Source organism: Cnephaeus nilssonii (assembly GCF_951640355.1).
Source record: "Cnephaeus nilssonii genome assembly, chromosome: 1".
In the NCBI taxonomy this organism is placed as follows: domain Eukaryota; kingdom Metazoa; phylum Chordata; class Mammalia; order Chiroptera; family Vespertilionidae; genus Cnephaeus; species Cnephaeus nilssonii.
Window position 1 is genome coordinate 17,397,748 of NC_137072.1, and position 21,014 is coordinate 17,418,761.

The 21,014-nt window shown below is 41.8% G+C and overlaps 1 protein-coding gene across 3 annotated transcripts in view; it reads right to left on the reverse strand.

The window, feature by feature from the left end:
- APBB1IP (amyloid beta precursor protein binding family B member 1 interacting protein) overlaps positions 1-21,014 on the reverse strand; it is a 123,232-nt gene that overhangs the window by 74,753 nt on the left and 27,465 nt on the right. Inside the window, exon 1 of one of the 3 annotated variants that reach the window (XM_079772954.1) lies at positions 3,033-3,170. The exons of the other annotated variants lie outside the window; for them this stretch is intronic. The gene's annotated coding sequence lies outside the window, so the exon portion shown is untranslated. Of the gene's footprint in view, positions 1-3,032; positions 3,171-21,014 lie in introns of those variants that run through there. 3 annotated transcript variants of the gene reach the window in all.

Here is a 21,014-nt window from a genome sequence, read left to right on the forward strand (position 1 = left end):
AAATAGTTACTTTAGTTCTTAATTTTTTCTTCATAAATTCATATTTTTGAAAAAGGGCGTCTCCCCAAATTGCATAAGATTTAGGCCCCAGGGATCCGGCTTGGTCCCTGCCTACTTCACTGGCCTCTTCTTGCAGCTGCCTCCAGTGGTTCCTGTCATCTCCCTGATCCCCTAGTTTCCCTCCTGAGTTCCATCTACTCTCACTCCCTACATGACATCAAGCTTTAAATACCATATATATGCTGCCAACGCCCAAAGTGCATCTCTAACCCAAACTTCTCTCTTACATCACATATTCAGCTGCTACTTAGCACCGCCCTGCCCCTGCCTTTCTGATTTTATCTCTTGTAACTTCGCTCACATGGGCTTCCCAGCTGTTCCTTGGCCAGCATGCATTTGTACATGCTTTTCTCTTTGTCTAGAACATGTTTCCTACTTCCCTAAATGGCTTGCTCTCTCACTGCCTTCAGGTCTTTGCTTAAATGTTTCCTCATTACTGAGGCCTTCCTTGGCCTATTTCAAAATCAGCTCTTTCCCACACCCCAGTTTTCCCTATTTATATTCTCTCTTTGCTTACCAACTAGAATGTAAGCCCCAGAGAATAGGGATTTGACTGTTCTGTTTACTGCTGGATATCCAGAAAGTAGAGCAATATAGATACATGATAGACACTAAGTGAATTGATAAATAAAATTAAAAAAATGCAATATATTCACCTAAGCTTCATGAGGGCAGGGGACACCTTTGCATTCTTAGTGCTGAGCATGGTACTTGTGTTGGCCATTGAAGACCTTCAATAGTATTTGAACACTTTTGTTATTTCAAATAAATGAATGCCTATGGCAGAGCAATGGAGGAGAAATGAAGAGAGGAGATAGATTTTAAAAAAAAGGAATGATTCTACAACCACCACAGTGGGTGGCAAGAACAAACAAAGGATGTTGACACCAATGGGTGAAAAAGAGTTGGGGGATGGTATTCACTCAAAGTGTCACTCCTGATTCTACTAAGTCAAGCTCCAAGTTAAGTGAGAGGTGAGATGCTTGAATATGAACCAAAATGCTAAGCAGAACTCAGAAGTGAAACTATGTGACATAGAGAAATATATCACTTACCACTTTCAAAGGGGATATTTTAAATGGAAAAACCTGGTGGACACACTTTAACCAAATGATCAAACTTAGAATAATCATTGATGAGACATCATGATGTCATGTGCCCTGACATGATAAACTGAGGACATGGCTTCACCTCTATAACACTGTGGCCAAAATGTTTAGCTTGAGTCCAGCTAGTCAAGACGAATCAATAAGACAATTCCAAAATGAGGGAAATGAACAAAAGAACGTGTCTGGACTTTTCAAATACAAAAAAGGACATTTTGGAGATAATTTGGAAATTTTGACTATAGTCTATGTATCAGGAAAATGTTTTAAATTAATTACATTTCCTGAGTGTGGTAATTGTATTGTGGTCATTTGTTCTTAATAGAAAAGTGATAAAAAAAATAGAGCAAATGTGATAAAATGTAAATATTAGTAAACCTGGGTAAAGGCAATATGGGTGTCCATTGCACTATTCTGACTTTTGTTGTAGTTGAAGTTTTGAAACTTCAAAATAAAAAGTTGAGGAAAAAGAACCAATCTTTTAAGTCAGATAGAACTGAGTTTGAAAAAGCAAAGCACAGCAAAACAAAACAAAAAATAAAGAGGAAGAGAGAAGAATGAAAAGTAAAGGCAGGCAAAGACTATATATATGTATATATGTATATATATATATATATATATATATATATATATATATATATATATGCATTGCTGATATTATCATATCTAATTTTCACAAAAAAACATGTAAGATTCATACTCTCTTTTTCCGATGCCAAGTTAAAAGTGGAAAAAGAAAAAGGGGAAGAGGCTAAAAAGCTTTGGCTTCAATTTTTTATTTGATTTTGTCAGTGAAGACCAATATGTTCTGGTACAAGGAAGATTTCCCTCTGTGATTGCTAAAAATTCTTAAATATCCAAGCATGGGAATTGGTGTCAAATGACTTTTTAAATTCCAGGAGTTCAGTGAGGGGAGGAGGAGGGAGGGGGATATTTACTAAATATTCTGAAGAATTAGGAGTCATGATTTTGGCCATCACTGGAATAATGAGAACCAGGCATGTCCACTGAGGCTTGGGAAACAGCAGTAGGTAGAGCACTGATCTCCAGTCTTTGCTTAGAAAGCATTGCCACCCAGGAGCTGAATCTACCACAATATGCAGCCACTGAGTTGTTGAATACTACCCTAGGACTGATAGTCTGCAACCAAAAGGAAAAACTAAGGCAGCTTATTTCTTCAATTCAAAAACATATAATTTTACATTTTAATGCTTCTGAAATTATGGTTCATCCAGTAGAACATGAAATTTGACTACCACCAATAGGAATCAGCTATAACATAGTTTTTTTAAAAATATATATTTTATTGATTTTTTACAGAGAGGAAGAGAGAGGAATAGAGAGTTAGAAACATCGATGAGAGAGAAACATCGATCAGCTGCCTCTTGCACACCCCCTACTGGGGATGTGCCCGCAACCAAGGTACATGCCCTTGACCAGAATTGAACCCGGGACCCTTGAGTCCGCAGGCCAACGCTCTATCCACTGAGCCAAACCGGTTTCGGCTATAACATAGTTTTTATCTATAAACTGAGTAGAGCAGAAAAGGTATCTATTCCTGTAATTGTCATTTAAGTTGAGTTATCTTGGAGAGATTAAAAAATGGCAGCTGAGTAAGTGGATACTACACAAACAGCAGCTGAAGTTCCAGTGAGATATCTCAGCTGTGGGAGTTGCCACTGGGAACTCTGGCATCTAAACACCAAGATGGGTCCCCCGGCAGAGAGCACCAGAACTGAGAAAGGTGCCCACATAACATATGACTGTGAAAAGCAGAAGAGTTGCTCTCTGCCAGGGAGAGACAGCTAGAAATGCAGGCAAACTCTTAAAAGGCCAACACACAAAATTCCCTGTGAAGCAACTCACCTTGAGCTCTGGCAGAGGGAGGGCAGAGTGGACTGGAGCTGTATCAGCAGAAGCCAGGGCTGGTAGCTCTAGATTAGAACTTAGAAGGCAGACACTCTGGTTTCCTGTGCTGAGTCATTCCCTCATGCTGAGGAGGACTTCTCCTACAGACCTTTGCTATCCAGGTAGTTTTTGCTATGGGGAAGACAGTTGCCACACCCTATTGGAAAACCCCATGCTCCCACCCTATGGAGTTTATGAAGCCCATTAGGAGAATAACAATTAGCCTCCAGGCAGAAGCAATTGCCCCACCCTGTTGGAAAAACTTGCCATACCTGTGGACAATTGCCTGAGGCAACTCAAGACTGAATCCAATCAGTCTGCAGGCAGAGGTGGAGGCTTTAAGTCTTCACCTTACCTAACTAGTTAGAAACAGTGTTTGACACTATCCTGCACTAGAGATTGGGAGATGTAGCAGATCTACTTAATACATAGTCATAAACCCAAACAGGCAGTCAAATGAGGAGGCAAAAATACAACACCCAAATGAAAGAACAAAAGAATTCCCCAGAAGAAGAGCTAAATGAAATGGAGATAAGAAATTTATCAGACATAGACTTCAGAATAATGATAGCAAAGATGCTCAACAGAATGAGAAAAGATAGAGAAACTATGAAGAATGACATAGCACTAATAAAGAACACAGTGGAGGGAATAAACAGCAGATTAGGGGAAGCTGAGGATAGGATCAGTGAATTAGAAGAGAGAGTAGAAAAAAATCATGCAATCAGAGAACAAAAAATAAAAAAACAAAAAGACAGGAGGACAGCATAAGGGAGCTGGGGGACAATATGAAATGTAACAATGTTCACATAATTGGAGTGCCAGAAGGAGAAGAAAGTATGGAAGGGATAGAGAACCTATATGAAGACACAATGGCAGAAAACTTCCCTAACCTGATGAAGAAAAAAGTAATACATTTCAGGAGGCACAGAGTGTCCCAAGCAAAAAAAAAACAAACCCAAACAGGCCCATGCTCAGACACATTATAATTAAAATTCCAAAAATTAAAGACAAAGAGAGAATCTTAAAGGCAGCAAGAAAAAAGCAATTTGTTACCTTTAAAGGAGCTCTCATTAGGCTGTCAACTGATTTCTCATCAGAAACTCTACAGGCCAGAAGGGAATGGCATGAAGTATTCAAGGTAATGAAAAGCAAGGATCTGAAACCAAGATTACTATATCCAGCAAGGCTATCATTCAAAATAGATGGTGAAATAAAGAGCATCCCAGCATTGAAAGTAAAGGTACTGCTGTAATAATAACAAGAAATATATATATATCTCCTATCTAATAAAAGAGTAATATGCAAATTGACCATCACTCCAAGACACAAGATGGCTGCCCCCATGTGGACACAAGATGGCCGCCACAAGATGGCCTGCAGGGGAGGGCAGTTGTGGGCAATTAGAGGTGACCAGGCCGGCAGAGGAGGGCAGTTGGGGGAGATCAGGCCAGCAAGGGAGGGCAGTTGGGGGGGGGCCCAAGCCTGCAGGGGAGGGCAGTGGGGGGACCAGGTCAGCAGGGGAGGGCAATTGGGGAGGACCAGGACTGCAGGGGAGTGCAGTTGAGGGGGTGCAGGTCAGCAGGGGAGAGCAGTTGAGGGGGGGAACCAGGACTCCAGAGGAGGGCAGTTGGGGGAGATCAGGCCAGCAAGGGAAGGCAGTTGGGGGGGGACCAGGACTGCAAGGGAGGGCAGTTGGGGGGGCAGGCCTGCAGAAGAGGGCACTTGGGGGGACCAGTCTGCAGGGGAGGGCAGTTCGGGGGGGACCAGGCCTGCAGGGGAGGACAGTTAGGGGTGACCAGGCCCACAGGGGAGGGCAGTTAGGGGCAATTGGGCCGGCCGGGGAGCAGTTAGGTGTCGATCAGGCTGGCAGGCAGAAGCAGTTAGGGGCAATCAGGCAGAGGCAGGCGAGCCATTGGGAGCCAGCAGTCCTGGATTATGAGAGGGATGTCCAACTGCCCATTTAGGCCCGATCCCACGTGGGCCTAAACGAGTGGTCAGACATCCCTCAAGGGGTCCCAGATTGAAGAGGGTAGAATATGTATGTGTGTGTGTGTGTATATATATATATATATATATATATAGAGAGAGAGAGAGAGAGAGAGAGAGAGAGAGAGAGAGAGAGAGAGAGGCACAGGCAGAAAAATTATAATGGCAATACATAAGTACCTATCAATAGTAACTTTAAATGTAAATGGACTAAATGCTCTAATCAAAAGACACAGGTTAGCTGAATGGATACAAAAACATGACCTGATTATATGCTGTCTAAAAGAGACTCATATCAGAACAAAAGACTCACACAGATTGAGAATGAAGAGATGGGAAAATTCTTTTCCCATGCAAATGGAAAGGAAATAAAAGCTGGGTAGCAATACTCATATCTGATAAAGTAGACTTCAAAATGAAGGCCATCACAAGAGACAACAAAGGTCACTACATAATACAAAAGGGATCGATCCAACAAGAAGATATAACCTATACTGGGCATACATATATGCACCCAATATAGGAGCATCTAAATATATAAAAAAAACCTTCTAGATGACTTTAAAAGAGAGATCGACAACAATACAGTCATAGTAGGGGACTTTAACACCCTGTTGACTTCATTGAATTGATCATCCAGACAAAATATTAATAAGGAAATAGTGACTCTAAATGATACACTGGATCAGAAAGATTTAATTGACATCTATAGAACATTTCACCCCAAAGCTGCAGAATATACATTCTTCTCAAGTGCACAAAGATAGAGCACACATTAGGACACAAAACAAGTCTCTACAAATTCAAGAAGATTGTAATTATATCAAGTACCTTCTCAGATCATGCGAAATGAAATTAGAAGTCAACTATAGTAAAATATTCAAAAACATTCAAACACATGGAGGCTAAACAGCATGTTATTAAATGACTAGAGGCCCAGTGCGCGAAATTCGTGCACGGGGGTTGGGGGAGTCTCTCAGCCTGGCCTGCCCCCTCTCACAGTCGGGAGCCCTCAGGGGATGTCCTCTGCGGGAGGCGACCAGGCTGATCATGGGAAGGCGTCGCCCCCATCACCCTGCTGGTGCTGCCACTGCTGGCCGCCACAGCTGCTGGCCCTCAGCCCTCGCTTCTTAGCGCTGGCCCTGCCCCCTGTCCACTGGTGGGTGCGGAGCGATCTGGGGCCTGGATGGCTGTGGGAGGGGCTGTGGGAGGTTGAGGCACAGCAGGTTGCACCCTGTCCAGCCTCTGCGGAGGCATGGCTCTGGGACCAGGGCCGCGCCGCTGCCTCTGTGGCTGCCTCTGCGGAAGGGGCAGCACTGGGACCGGGACTGCACAGCCCTCTCTCCTGCTGCCTCTGCAGAAGGGCCGTGCTGAGGCCTCGCCCAGGCCTCCGCCTCTCCCGCGTAGCCTCTGTGAAAGGGGCTGTGGCACTGGACTGGCCAGTGCCGAGCCTCTCCCGTGCTGCCTCTGCGAAAGGGGTGGTGGCGGCAGCTGCGGCGCAGCCTCCTCTTCCTCTTCTGCTCCTGCTCCCCTTCCCATGGTGGCAGCCACCGCCTCTCCCCCGCCTCTGGCCCTCGACCCTGGCAGATGCTGTGGCTTTGTCTGGAAGACATTAGGTCTAATTAGCCTAATTAGCATATTACCCTTTTATTAGCACAGATGACTGGGTTACCAATGAGATCAAGAAAGAAATTTAAAAATTCACGGAAACAAATGAAAACGACTACACAACAACACAAAATCTCTGGGACACAGCAAAAGTAGTCCTGAGAGCGAAGTTCATAGCACTACAGGCCTACCTCAAAAAACAAGAAAAATTAATAATAAACTATTCAACACTACAATTTAAAGAATTACAAAGAGAACAACAAGAAACACCCAGAATAAGAAGAAGGAAGGAAATAGTAAAGATCAGCATGAAAATAAATGACATGGAGACTAAACCCAATACAATGTATCCAAGAGCTGGTTCTTTGAAAAGACAGACAAGATTGATGAATCTTTAACCAGACTGGTCAAGAAATAAACAGAGAAGACCTAAATGAATAAAATCAGAAAGGAAAGAGATGAAGTAATAACTGATACCACAGAAATACAAAAGATTGTACGAAAATACTATGAACAACTATATGCCAACAAGTTGGACAATGTGGGTGAAATGGATATATTCCTAGAAAAATACAATCTTCCAAAATGGAATTGGGGAGAATCAGAAAACCCGAATAGGCCAATAACAACTGAGGAAATAGAAACATTAATTAAAAACTCTTAGAAAACAAAAGCTCTGGTCCGAATGACTTAACAGGGGCTTTACCAAACATTCAAAGAAGAACTAACACCTAACCTCCTCAAACTATTACAAAAACATTCAAGAGGAGTGGACACCTTCAAAGTCTTTTTGTGAGACCAGCATTATCTTAATTCCAAAACAAGATAAAGATACCATAAAGAAAGAGAATTATAGGCCAATATTCATGATGAGCATAGATTCTAAAATTCTCAACAAAGTATTAGCAAATCGGATCCAGCAAAATATTAAAAAGATCATACACCATGACCAACTGGGATTTATTCCAGGAATGCAAGATTGGTACAATATTCACAAATCAAATGTGATACATCACATAAACAAACTGAAAGACAAAAAATCACAGGATCTTATCAATAGATGCAGAAAAAGCATTCAAGAAAATCCAACACCCCTTTTTGATAAAAACTCTCAGCAAAGTGGGACTAGTAGAAGCATATCTCAACATAAGAAAGGCCATATATGACAAACCTACCGCAAACATCATACTTAATAGGCAAAAACTAAAAGCATTTCCCCTAATAATAGAAACAAGACAGGGATGTCCGCTTTCATCACTCTTATTCAACATAGTACTAGAAGTCTTAGTCACTACAATCAGACAAGAAGAAATAAAAGGCATCCAACTTAAAAAGGAAGAAGTAAAACTCTCATTATTCACAGATGATGTAATATTGTGTACAGAAAACCCTAAACACTTCACCCAAAAAGCTACTATATTTAATAAATGAATTTGGCAATGTAGGAGGATACAAAATGAACATCCCAAAATTGATGGCTTTTTTATACACCAATAATGAATCCTCAGAAAGAGAAACTAAACAAACAATTTCATTTATAATTGCAACAAAAAATTAAGATACTGAGGAATAAACTAAGGAGGTAAAAGACTTATACTCAGAAAACTATAGGACATTGAAAAAAGAGATAGAGGAAGATATGAACAAGTGGAAGAATATACCGTGTTCATGGATTGGTAGAATTAAAATCATTAAAATGTCTATACCATCCAAGGCAATCTACAGGTTCAATGCAATCCCTATTAAAATACTAACAGCATATTTCAACAATCCAGAACAAATATTCCAAAAATTGATATGGAACCAAAAAAGACTCTGAGTAGCCACAGCAATCTTGAGAAAGAAGAACAAAATTAGAAGCAATCACAATACCAGATATCAAGTTATACTACAAAGCCACTGTAATCAAAGCAGCCTAGTACTGGCACAAGAATAGGCATATACATCAATGGAACAGAATAGAGACCCCAGAAATTGACCAAAGCTATTACGGTCAATTAATATTTGACAAAGAAGAGAAGAGCATACAATGGAGTCAAGACAGTCTCTTCAATAAATGGTGTTGGGAAAATTGAACAGATACAAGCAAAAAATAAAAAACAAAAAAACAAAAACAAAAATGAAACTAGACCACTAACTTACACCATACACAAGAATAAACTCAAAATGGATAAATGACTTAAATATAAGTTGTGAAACCATAAAAATCCTAGATGAAACCATAGGCAGCAAAATCTTAGACATCTCTCTTAGCAATATGTTCACGGATACATCTTAGGACAATGGAAACTAAGGAGAAAACAAAAAATAGAACTACATCAAAATAAAAAGTTTCAAGCAAAAGAAAACAACAAAATGAAAAGGAGAAGCATATGAGAGAACCTATTTGGTAATGATATATCTGATAAAAGGTTAATATCCAAAATATATAAGGAACTCATACAACTTAACAAAAGGAAGACAAACAATCCAATTAAAAAATGGGCAATGGACCTAAATAGACACTTATACAAAGTGGACATACAGATGTCCAAGAGACATATGAAAAAATGCTCACAGTCACTGATTATCAGAAAGATGCTAATTAAAATGACCATAAGGTACCACCTCACACATGTTAGGATGGCTACCATCAACAAACGACAAGTGCTGGCAAATTTGTGGAGAAAATGGATCCCTAGTACACTGCTGGTGGGAATGCAGACTGATGTAGCCATTATGAAAAACAATATGGAATTTTTCTCAAAAAATTAAATATGGAACTGCCATTTAACCCAGTGATTCCACTTCTAGGAATATATCCTAAGAGATCTGAAACACCAATCAGAAAGAATTTATGTACCCCTATGATCATAGTGGCACAATTTACAATAGTGAAGATTTGGAAACAGCCCAAGTGCCCATCAGTAGACGAGTGAATAAAAAAGCCATGGTACATCTACACCATGGAATACTTTGAAGCAGTAAAAAAGAAGGATCTCTTACCCTCTGAGACAGCATGGAGGGGCTGGAGAGTATTATGCTAAGTGAAATAATCCAGCCTGAGAAAGACAAGTATAACATGATCTCACTCATATATGGAATCTAATTAACAAAATAAACTGATAAAAAAATAGGTCCAGAGACACAGAAGCATAGAACAGACTGAGGAATCTCAGAGGGAGGGCAGAAGAAGGTGGGTGGGTAGAAAAAAATTATCCAAAGAACTTGAATGCATCTTATCTAATAAAAGAGTAACATGCAAATTAACCACCACTCTGCTACACCCACCAGCCACGCCCACCAGCCAATCAGGAGCAAATATGCAAATAAACCCAACCAAGATGGTTGTGGCCACAGAGAGCAGGAGGGAGGCTTGGGTTTCCCTGGCAATGGAGGAAGCCAAGCTTTCCGCCTGCCCTTGCCGGCCTTGGCCTCCGCTCCAGGCTACAAAGTTTCAATGATAGAAGATACATAAATCCAAGCAGAAATGGCGGCAGCCACGGAGCAAGCAGGAGGTTTGGCTCTGCTCCAGGCTACAAAGTTTCAATTGTAGAAGATAAATAAACCCCAGATACCAGGGCCTTAGCTTGGGTCGCCAGGGGGCGTGGCTGACCTGCAAACCACCACAGGCCCCTTGCCCAGGCTGCCCCACACCCCAAGGGAACCCCCACCCTGATCTGGGACACCCTTTAGGGCAAACCAGCTGGCCCCCACCTGTGCACTAGGCCTCTATCCTATCTAATAAAAGAGTAATATGCAGATTGACCATCACTCCAACACACAATATGGCTGCCCCCATGTGGTCAAAGATGGCTGCCCCCATGTGGACACAAGATGGCCACCACAAGATGGCCAGCAGGGGAGGGCAGTTGGGAGGGACCAGGCCTGCAAGGGAGGGCAGTTGAGAGGGACCAGGACTGCAAGGGAGGGCAGTTGGGGGGGACCAGGCCTGCAGGGGAGGGCAGTTAAGGGTGACCAGGCTTGCAGGGGATGGCAGTTAGGGGCAAACAGGCTGGCAGGGGAGCAGTTAGGCATCAATCAGGCTGGCAGCAGAGTGGTTAGGGGGTGATCAGGCTGGCAGGCAGAAGCGGTTAGGGGCAATCAGGAAGGTAGGCAGGCGAGCAGTTGGGAGCCAGCAGTCCTGGATTGTGAGAGGGATCCCAGATTGGAGAGGGTGCAGGCTGGGCTGAGGGACACCCCCCTGCCCCCGTGCACGAATTTCGTGCACCGGGCCTCTAGTAAGATAATAAAAAAAGTCTTTAAAACATACAAAAAATATAGAAAATTCATAACTTTCTTTGATAAGCTTAAAAATTATATTGCAAACTCCAAAGGTTTTAAGGAAAAATACTCTGTATGGGCTTGGGTAATGGACAGTCAAGTGTCCTGGCATGCTCTGCACATCTTAGATTCTTAATTTAGAATCTTTAGATTCTCAGTTTGAGAAGTGAAGACTCCCTTTTTTGTGTGCTATACGAACATGAAGTGATATACAATTGCACAAACAACTGTACACTATGTCCTAAAATGTTTCTGAACATTTACTGCAGCATCCCCCACTCCACAAAGAAAATGTCAGTGAATTAATCAATGAAATATGATAACAATGTTGAATGTTTTCAAGATGAGGACTGAAAAATGACCTTTGCCTTTAACCATACAGAAGTCAGTGGCTATCTCTGGAGGAACATTGGGAGGGGAAGCCAAACAGAGCACCTTCAGAAGTGAGTGCGAAAGAGAGATAAGAACACAGACAACGTTCATGAGAAGGTGGTGTCCATGGATATTGTAAAATGCTTTCCTCTCCAACCATCTTTCATGTGGTTGTGTTGCAGCATCATTTAATCAGTTCTCTATTATTGGAAATTTATAGCTTTTCCTTTCAAAACATGATGATATGACCTGGATGTTTTCATTTGCAAAAAAATTATATGTAGCATGGCTTAACCTTTTGCACTCGGATGTCGAGTGTGACTCGACACGGTTAGCATCGGTAGCAGCTTGTATGTTGAATTGTATTGAATGTATCAATAATTTGAAATATAAAAAAATCCAAATAAATAAGTTTGTATGAAAAGAAACTCCAGTTTTTTATTCTACTGCCGCACTTTGTAAAATCTGGGGTATTTAAAAAATTAAATCCAGAGTAGAATAAAGGAATCGAGAAAAAAGCGAGTGCAAAGGGTTAAGGATAAAGCTGAACATATAAATTAATTTTTGACTTTTTGTGGGGTGAAGCATTTTCTGTTTCACATCTTGGTCAATGTTCTGTGCCTGGCACCTATAACCCCCAAGGATTGTGGCTACTGGTCAAGATAATGGTCAAGTGTGATCAAGACTGCATTAATGAGCTTAGGCAGTGTGTGTTCCACTGTGCCATTAACTTCTCAGTATTTGGAAGTATTTACAGCCATATCTGTGACTGTGTATCCAAAAATCTATAGGGGTGAACATGCCATGCAAAACCTTTACATCAGAAAAATTTGAGGTACATTTAAAATTTTTCAGTGGCAACCCAGTTTTTATTCTTTCCCTAAGTCTTTTAATAAATTTTCCTTTTTCTTCCTCAAAGATACTACTGACAATACTTTACACCCCTTTGTTTTTAAATATGTTCTTATTGACTTTAGAGAGAAAGGAAGGGAGAAGTGGAGAGAGAGACAGAAACATGGGTGAGAGAGAAACATCGATTGGCTGCCCTCTGGGATTGAGCTGCAACCCAGGCATGTACCCTGACTAGGAATCGAATTGGCGACTCTTGGTGCATGAGACGATGCTTAACCAACTGAGCCATACCAGACAGGCTTCACCCTTTCATTTTAAAACAAGAAAGGAACTGAATTATTACTCCCCTACATTCAAGATGATTTATTCCTTAAAATAAAACAAAAAAGCTAATATTTTTCTCGAAAATCACCCTCCATAAGTGGCTGAGATGCAGTATATGTGGGCTTCTATTTTGTGTGCATTTCCCTCGTGACATGTGGGCCCATCAAGGTGGGCCTCAGTCTGGGGGACCACTGAACCACACAGAGCAGACAAGACCTTCCACAGGGACACAAACAGAGTCTAGAACAGAGTGTAGTTCCACTTGTTGGCTGGGTAACCTTGCATAAGTTACTTAACCTCTCTGTTTTCCTTCTCTTATCTTCAATAAAGGTGTGATAATAAGCTACCTCATGGGGTCAAAGTGAGAACTCTAGAAATTAATACATGTAAAGTGCAGAGAACAGGGCCTGGCTCAAACCTGAGAGCTTAATAAGTATGGGTCCTAATACCATGAAGCAATTGTAGCCATTTTTCTAGCCTCTGGGAAGCCTGGAAATACCACGTGCAAGGACACAAGCAGAGTGCAGACACTCATCACAGTTTTGGAGAGGAGAATGGTGGTGACTACAGCATGCCATATTATTAGAGCCAACAATCTCCTAATCTGGACCTCTCACCTCATCTCTTCCCCAACAGGAAAACCACCTGGCTACAGGGATGCTCTTGGTTGTAGTTGCTGGGGTGGGGAGGTTATGAATTGAAAGAAAAGGGAGAGAGTTAAAAGAAAAAAAGGACTGTATCTTTAGAGATCTTAAAGGAAGCCAAGAACACAGATCTGTTTTGTGGATTAGATTGGAACTATTCAGAGTAACTGCTAGGTCCATGCTAATTACACAGTGATCAAAAGAGAAAGGCAGAGTTGCCATCTCAGGAAGGGTGAAGGTGAAGTCACAACAGGAGCAACATGTAACCTGCAAGGACAGCACCAGTGTTGTAGCTGGGGAGTCACATACAGTACAGTAGGAATGAATGCAATCCTTGGCACAGGGCAGTCTGAAGGCTCCTGTAGGACATGCTCATGACTCTGGGAATGAGATAAAGAGAGACTATGAGCTGCGGTTGCAGACACACTGTTGCAGGTGGCTAGACAATAACCGTATTTCCCAATTGTTCTGTAGGTTGGCATAGCCTAGAGAAATGGGTGACATACAAATAGATACATGTAGCAATCACTTTGTTATTTTCACCTAAACTTATTTGCATACATAATTATAGATTTTTACCATGATTTTTAACTTGTAAATTCATTAATTCACTAGCTCAAGAAGCATTTATGGAATGCAAACTCTACCAGACCCTGTGGTAATTACTAGAATCCACATCTTGAATATTTGTTAGATGAATGAAGTTCATATTCTAAAGAGGATGACTGACATGAAAATAATACTACACAACAATAATGTGAAAGACATAATAAAATAATAGGGGATCAGAGAAGAGAGAACGTTGCTTTTCTTTGGGTGAGAGGTTATTCCCAGCAGCCTGTGAAGGTGGTGGGATAGATAGCTGGTAAGAGAAAGAGCATGCACACTGCGTTCTGAAAGATCTGGGTTCAGCTCTGCACTTACTGCTGTGCGGTGCTGGGAAATTTAGCTTTAATAGCTTTGGTTTCTAAATCTGTAACATGGGAATATTTTGCTGAATTTTTGTAAGGATTAAATATGATAATGTGTGCAAAGGGCTTACCAAATGTCTGATACATGCTAAATCCTCAGTAAGTGGTAAGAGTAGTTGTATTATCATTGTCACTGTTTAGTCAGTACATGTATTTATGAGAAGACTAGAGACCCGGTGCATGAAATTCATGCACGGGGTGGGCAGGGGTCCCCCTCAGCCCAGACTCAGCCCTCAACCCTCTCCAATCTGGGACCCCTTGGGGGATGTCCTACTGCCGGTTTAGGCCCAATCCCGGGGATCGGGCCTAAACCGGCAGTCAGACATCTCTCTCACAATTCTGGACCGCTGACTCCTAATCCCTCACCTGCCTGCCTGCCAGGTTGCCCTCAACTGCCCCATCCCCTGCTGGCCTGGTTGTCTCTTACTGTGCCCCTCTGCTGGCTAATCTCCCCCAACTGCCATCCCCCGCCCCCCTCCGCTGGCCTGGTCACCCCATGCAGCCTGCTGTTCAGTCGTTTGGTCATCTCTCACTAACCCCTCTGCCAGCCTGGTCATAGGCAGCCATCTTCTGAGGGTGTGAGGGTCAATTTGCATATTACCTCTTTATTATATAGGATTGTCAGACGCTGGAGAGCACATGGCAGGTTGATACAATTATGTAACCCAGTGAGGTCAAAGCTAATCTTTTGATTTGGTTCTGCATTTTTCTCTGCAACAGTGTGGGTCCTCTGACTAATAGCATCAGCATCACCCAGACACTAGGTAATGCAAATTCTTGAGGCCCACTCCAAAATTACAGAATCAGAAACTTCGGGGGTGAGGACCAATAATCTTTGTTTTAACAAGCCTTCCATGTGATTCTACTGCTTGAGAACCACTGCTTTATATGTAGATGGCAAAGTAAGCAAAACAAAACAAAACAATAGAGAATAGGCAAGTGCAGAAAGTAGAGGGATGATGAGAACGAAAACCTGTAGCCAAGACAAAAATGTCTTGTACTTCGATAGTGTGGATATTGTTGTTTCTTGTTGTCCCACAGCTCCCTTAATCTGTCCTCCTGTTGTTAAATTGTTTTTTTCTTTTTGATTCTCTGAATGAGTGATTCCCCGTCTCCCTCCCCCCCATCTTCTAATTTGCTGATCCAATTCTTGGCTTCCTCTAATCTGTTATTAATTCTTTCCAAGGTGTTGTTTGTTTCTGCTATGTCATTCCTCATTTCTGAGTGGTTATTTTTCATGGTTTCTATATCTTTTCTCATACTGTTGAGCAACCTTACCTTATAATCATTTCTCTGAACTCTACATCTGATAATTTGCGTATCTCCATATCATTTAGCTCTTTTTCTGGAAAATTCTCTTGTTCTTTCATTTGGGGCTTTTTTTTTTTGTCTCCCCATTTTGGCTGCCTGTTTGGATTTGTTTCTATGCATTAGGTAGATCTGCTATGACTCTCAGTCTTTTTGAGGGTCTGGTGCAGGCCAATGTCAGATGTACCTGTTTGGAACTGTCAGTGATCCACAACTTGTAGCTCTCACTGCTGGGGCTGGGTGCATTTGGAAAGGACCATGATACACATCAAGGTCTGCTTTTCCTAGCCTTGGGTCCAGAAACAGATCAGGCAAAGACAGGAGGACATATGTAATTTCAACATTAAAGATAAGTTTAAAAAATACATTATAAATTATCTTATCTTTTCATTATTTAAAGGAACAGTATGAAAAATAACCTGGTGTTTAACCTTAGATATTGAGAACTCAAGCTCATTTTTATCATTAATGTTCCTGCCCTGGGCACTGCATAAACTCTTGAAGCAAATATTCCTTCAATATCTGTACCAATATGAAGCACTTTATTTCCTTGTTCATTACAAAATGCATATTCACAGTATAATAATGATAATGATGATGATTGTTGGTATTTTAAATATGTCCCCTCCTTTGATGGAGGTGGTATGATGGAAGTTGAAAGTATTACATATGTCCTCCTTTTTTCCAATTGACCCTCTCCACCCCACCCTCGCCCCCCACCCCAGGCCTTTACCATACTATTGTCTGGGTTATGCATAAATGTTCTTTGGTTAATTTCTTCCCACCCACCCCTGCTTTCCCTCAGATTCATCAGTCTGTTCCATACTTCTATGTCTCTGGATCTATTTTTTTCATCAGTTTATTTTGTTAATTAGATTCCACATATGAGTGAGATCATGTGATACTTGTCTCCCTCTGACTACCTTATTTCACTTAGCATAATATTCTCCAGATTTCTTCATACTGTCTCAATGGCTTTAGAGGGTAGGCCATTAAAGATTCCTCCCAGCCATCCCCATTCCTCCTGTCCCCCTCCCTTCCCTGGCCTCTCATAATTCCCTCCAGACATTCCATCTAAGAGCCTGACACGGCTGCCACACTATGAGAAGCCTGAGCCACCTGGAGAGGCCACAGAAGGCATTCCAGTAACCAGTCTCCACCCAGCCCAGAGGCTAGGTAAATGAGTGAAAAATTCTCTAGATATGCCTTGTCTCTAGCTGTGCGAGTCACCTCTAGCTGTTCAAATCTTCCCAGTTGAGATCACGGACAAGTTAAGACAAGCTAGCCCTACTGCAGCATGTCCAGATTTCTGACCACAAGATCTGTGACCATAGTAAAGTGCCTGCTTGACAACACCAAATTTGGTGTGGTTTGTTATGCAGTAGTAGAGAAGTGGAACAAATAATTATAATAAGTAGCATTTCTAAGATACCTTCTATGTGTCAAGCACTATACCATGCTTTATATGTTATAGCTCTCATCCTTTCAACTGCTTGGAAAAATGTATATAGGGTGTCCCCTCAAAATGTATACATACACTTTGAATAATTATAAAGGCAATATTTATTAAAATGCATTTCGGTTTCAAAATTGAGCTATCAGCTGTTAAAGGGTGCATACATTTTTTTGGGACACCCTGTATATATGCCATCCCCATTTATAAGTGAAGAAATGGAGTCTCTGAGATAAGTATTATTGCAAGGGCACACATCTGGTAAATGACAAGTTTATGTCAAACTTTAGGATGTTAAAAATGCCCAAATGTCATTCTTTAGCCACCTAAAGATGAGAGTCAGGAGATGGCAAAAACCTGAAATTAATATGACACAATTATATTGTGTGTGTTTTTTTTAATTTAAAAATGTTAATACTTTTTTATGGAGAATTTAAACATTGTATCTACTCATCAGAATAAAAATAATTAATTTATTAATTGTAATGAGTACTCATTATAAGATATAATAATTTCAGCATTAATCATTTGATTTAATTTCTTTGGCCATAATTATGAGATATTTGTCATGAAAATTACAGAAATTTGTGTCCCTGGATAACCCAACCAGATAGAAATTAACCTGTCTACAGAGTATCACTAACAGCAAACTAGTAAAGATCTGAGAACATTTATGAAGCAAAAAGGGCACTTATCAGTTCAAAGAACATCGATAATATTTAATGGTTCTATATGAGTTTCTTTAATTTCTTTGTAAAGGATATTTACACAATTTCCTATGGGTATTATTTCTAGATGTGGCAACTGAGAGTCTTTAAACTTAATTATATATTTTTCCACATGTATGTGATCACAACCAGTCTACAGCTACTGCATTTTAAATTTCTTATAGCTATGAGGAAGCACAAAAAGAATGGAAAGAATGTACTTGAAAACACAGAATGCTCCAGAGTTCTCTGTCATTATATTTAGACTTCTAAAACAATCCTTTGTTTCATTCATGTATTAAGAAAATAAAAACAGTGGATAAGGAACTTGTAATTACCCCTTGATCATCATTCAAATGGTACTTTCTGGGGCCCTGTTCTACCATCAGAAAACTTATTAGGCGTGGATGTGATAACTGGATGAGTCAAATCTGAGCTCAGTGCTAACTACTGCATGACCTAGAGCAACTTATCAACCTTGCTAAGCTTTCAGTTTTTTTCCATCTGTAAACCGGGATAGGAAAACCTTATTCATAAAATTGTTGTAAGGACTAAGTTAGCAGTCAGGCCCTGGCACTGGCACATAGTGGTGCTTGCATGTAGGTAAGGATGTTTAAAATGAACTGAAAACATCTGGTTCCAAAGAGTTGGTGGTGAATATACACTTGATCTTAAAATCCCAATGAAATCCTATATAATAAAAGCCTAATATGCTAAGTGTCCAGTCGACTGGTCAGTTGTCAACCAATCAAAGCGTAATATGCTAATGATATGCTAAAGCCACCTAACCACTCACTATGATGTGCACTGACCACCAGGGGGCAGACAGTTGACTAGTCGACCAGTAGCTGTGACGTGCACTGACCACCAGGGGGCAGATGCTCCGACTGGTAGGTTAGCTTGCTGCTAGGGTCCTGCTGATTGGGACTGAGCTAGACGGGCCAGACACACCCTGGAGCCCTCCCTTGGTCCCTCCCCAGCTGGCCAACCTCCCACGTCTCTCCCCAGCCCTGATTGTGCACCAGTGGGGTTCCTCAGCCTGACCTGCGCCCTCTCGCAATCCAGGACCCCTCGGGTGATGTCAGAGAGCTGGTTTTAGCCTGATCCCGCAGGACAGGCTGAGGGACCCCACTGGTGCACGAATTGGTGCACCGGGCCTCTAGGGACTCTATAACAATCTGGAAAGCAAAGATGGATGGCATTATTAGACCAACATTTTGAGGAATTTCTCAAAGATGTTAAGGAGAAAGGACTTGCAGACTGAATAACTATAGCTAAGGACAGTATAGCCCAATATGAATCTATAGGGGGCTGCTAAATTTGACCAAGAAAAACACCCAAGGTCAGGGTCAGCAAGGATGGGAATGTGGAGATACCCAACTGGAAGAGGACTTATTTAAAAGACTGACTGCTATGGGCTATTTGACTTGTCTGTTTTAAGGAGCAGTGAGACACCACTATTACCCCCAGTCTAAAATCAACAAGAATGCTTACCTTAAATCATGTGGGCACTGGTTCCTAAGGTGGTTCCTAAGGTGGATCTTGAGCCCCCAATCCAAATAGACCAGTGCCTAGAAAGTTTGGGGCCTCAGAACAGACAGGCAGGCCCCAATCCAACCAGCTAACTATATCCAATCAATCAGTCAATCAGAAGGGAATGGGAAGAGAACCCTTCACACTAGAAACTCTCCGCTGCTCCACCTCCACGACAAAGTTTTGCTGGTCTTGGCAAGCAGCATTCAAGCAAGGCTGAAATTTACATGTCTGATTACTATCAAACCAAAGGGGAAAGTTGCCTGTCTATGAAGCCTCACATTTAGCTATAGAACACTTTAGTTAGCCTCCTAGTCACGAAAGAAGGTTTTTATAGCTGCCAAGTAATGCATACCACATTCTTATATTATTCTAGCCTTTCAATTACAATTATGAATCAATTACCAAGGGTCATGAAATATTTGAAGAAAACAAGAGCATGGGGAGCATCAAGACTCAGAACCAGAATATTGACACCTGAGGAAACAAGAGTTGATGAAAGAAATAGAATAAGGGTTTTGAAAAAATTTCTACTAATGTCTTCAGAGAGGTTTAAGTTAACATAAGGAGAATAAGTTGCTATTAAAAAGCAATCAGGAAATAAGAGAAAAATTTAAAATCACTTATAAATAGTGATGCAAAAATCCCAAGTACAGGTGTAAAAAATTAATTCAAGAAGAATATTAAAAGAATCTATATAATAAAGAACCAGGGTTGTAACGACCATTACCACCGAAGGTTCAACCAGACTGGAAGTCAGTGCTGGGTTGCCATGGTGTCGCAGAACTGACTGGGGCTACTGCCGGCATCCTGACCCAGTACTGACTGCCTAGGGGGCTGTGGATCAGGCCCAGAGAGAGGCCTGCAGAGAGAGACTTTTGATGCTGACTGGCATAGAAACTGACCAATCACAACCAAATTGGCTGGCAGAGGACGGCAGTTGGGGGGAGATCAAGTTGGTAGGGGAGGGCAGTTGGGCACAAGATCAGACTGGCAGGGGAGGGCAGTTAGAGGTGATCAGGCAGGCAGAGGCAATTAGGGGCAATCAGGCCGGCAGGGGAGGGCAGTTGGGGGCAAGATCAGGACAGCAGAGGAGGACAGTTGGGGTCGAGATCAGGCCAGCAAGGAGGGCAGTTAGGGGTGATCAGGCAGGCAGAGGCAGTTGGGGGTGAGATCAGGCCGGCAGGGGAGGGCAGTTAGGGGTGATCAGGCAGGTAGGCAGAGGCAGGTAGGGGCAATCAGGCAGGCAGGCAGAGAGGTTAGGGGTGATCGGGTTGGCAGGCAGAGGGGTTAGGGGCAATCAGGCAGGCAGGCAGGTGAGTGGTTCAGAGCCAGCGGTCCCAGATTGTGAGAGGGGTGTCCGACCATCGGTTTAGGCCTGATGTCACAGGGATTGGGCCTAAACCAGTGGTTGGACATCCCCGGAGGGGTCCCCAATCGGAGTGGGTGCAGGCTGGGCTGAGGGAACACCCCCCCCCCCCCACCCTGTGCACGAATTTTGTACACCGGGTCTCTAGTAATATACTATAATAACTAGGAATACAAGAATAGCTCACCAGTAGGAAACAGAGTAAATCACTGTATTAAATATTAAATGATAGATCATATGATTATCTCAAGGGATGGTGAATAGGCAGCTGGTAAAATCCAATATCTGTCCCTGATAGAAACCTCTCAGTAAGATTGAAGTGGTTAGTACTTTCCTTAACTTGATAAAGAGTATTTACCAGAAACCAATGCCAACCATTATTCTAATTGTAAAACACAGAAAAAGTTCTTATTAAAGTCAGACACAAGCCAGAGAGTCTCGTCATTATTGCTATTACTTACATTTGTTCAGGTGGTCTTAGAAAATAAAAATCCAGAAAAAAAGATCTCAAATTTATAGATAGTCCATGGCAGGATTTGGCAAACAC